A 2,249-nucleotide genomic window follows, 5' to 3' on the forward strand; every position below is an offset into this window, starting at 1 on the left:
AAACACCTCCAGGGGAAATGTCTCCTCCATCCCATCCCTTGCTGTAAATTGCTGCATCTGACATGTGAACCATGCAAAGTACTTTTTTGTATACAGTGGGGGCTCAGGAGGTCCACTGGGAATATAATCTGGCCTGGTCAGACCAAAGAGCCGAGGAAGGATAACAAACCCAGCACAGAATCTGTGTTTCCAGTCCTTTCCACTTAGAGGGAAATTATGGTATAGAGTTGCCACAACATTTTGCCAAATGCAATACGTTGAGGTAAATTTGCCAATTCCTTCTTTGACAATCTAGCCAAGGAATTTTGAGGGGGTGATATTTGATTGGGCTATTTTATTTTTGTTTTATCGAGAAAGCCTTGCAGGTCTTCCAGTGGGTGTGCTGGGAGCTCCTGGGTGTGGACATGCCAACCCACCAGCCAAGAGGCACTTCCACCCATCCTAACCTTCTCCAGAATTGCAGCCTAGGATCAGTCTACAAGCTATTAAGCAGGCATGGTTGAAGCTGTCAGCTATGCTTCTTCCTACATTCCAGTATTTTAAATCTCAAGTTCTTTCTCTCCCAAACATGAACTTTGTGAATGTTCAGAATTTTTCATAAAAAATGGCCATAAATTAAATTCTAACCCATCTGCAGCAAACAAATGGTACAGCTATACAGATGACTGTGTTGTACCTGCCTGTCATATAGCAATTAAAGATGAAGAGCTTCTCAGAAAACAAAGGTGGACTTAATTCAGTACCACAAACATAGCTGAGTGAAAGGGATTCAAACCCAGAGCAAAGCACTCAAAGCTCTGGACAAAGAAATCTGTCAATTTAGGTTTCTCCCATTTACCTTTTTTTAAAAAAATAAAAATCGGTGGTTTTTTCCTTGCCTTTTTGTTGAATCCAAACTGAAATGAAATTCTCATCCATCCCTACTATTAAGTTATGACGGATGTTATTACAGTCTCGTTGCTTTCTAATTTGTATTCAAGAATACAAATACAAGTATAAACTTTTCATTTGTGTTTCTTCTATATATAACTAAATTGCATTTCTCAGTGACAAGAAGTTCCTGTCACTTCACAGATCTTTGAATGCACCCTGGCATTTTCAGACAGATTTCAGTTGTCGAGTTTAAATTAATCAACATGATGAACCAGAAACTTGCAAACATTTCATGATGGAAGAAAGCATTTAAGCTCATTGAGCAAATTAGTAACTTTAAATGATTATTTACTCTACATTGACTAAATTATTAATAGGAAATACCTGACCCAGACACTATTGCCATTATGATCTGTGGAAATGTGAAAATGTGATTGCTCTCTTAATCACCTTGCATGCACTTAATTGGAATTGTCATGGTACTGATGTTTTGTTTATTGTGGAAATCTTCTAGAAAAAGACTAGTAAGGAGACCGAGGAGGAAAGAAAGTATTGCTTTTAAAGTAGTTCTGCGCTATACAGATGAAATCATTTCACTTCATTTGGATTGTAACTGTCTCCATCTATTTGAGACGCTGGTGAAATATTCAATTTTGTTTGTTTAAAATGTATTGTTTTCCACCAAGCTGGCACCCAAAGAGTATACAATTTTTATTACACGCTCTAATAATTAATTCACAAGTGATAAGTGCATATTGATAGGACTGTAGACAAAGAGCTTCTTCAGACGAGGGAAACTGTGCATTCCTCCCATCACTTTGAATCCTGCTTCTGTGAAGAACAGCTTCCTCTTACTTCAGACGTTGAAGAAAGAGGAAGTAAACAAAGACCACATGGTCCATTCAGTGGGCATTGTTTTCTGCACTGCTTATCCTGCACACAGCAGGAAATAGTGGCACATTTTGATTCCACCCATTAAAAAAAAAACTGGATTTGCCTGGGTTTATTTTGTGAGGAAAAGAAGACCAGAAGGAGTAGGAGATCCATGGGAAGTGGATGTCATCATCAAAAGGGCCCACAAAAACCATGAGTGGCCAGTAACGAGAATATGATAAAACGCTCATCTGAGGACTCTCAAAATGGAGCCACGGAGAAACAAGTGGGAGGTACCAGCATGCTTGAGTGGGTCTGCACAAGTTAAAAAAAAATCTTTATGGAAAAAGGAAATCTAAGGGGGCAAAATACCCCCAAACAATCCAATGAGGACAACGCATATTGGTATGTGGGCAGTGGCAATGCTGAAGAAGGGTCCTTTCTGTAAGTTTCCAGACTGATGTATGAGCTTCTAATCTTCATTTCTCCATTTCTTTCTAGTT

This window comes from Elgaria multicarinata, chromosome 6, assembly GCF_023053635.1.
Source record: "Elgaria multicarinata webbii isolate HBS135686 ecotype San Diego chromosome 6, rElgMul1.1.pri, whole genome shotgun sequence".
NCBI classification, from domain to species: domain Eukaryota; kingdom Metazoa; phylum Chordata; class Lepidosauria; order Squamata; family Anguidae; genus Elgaria; species Elgaria multicarinata.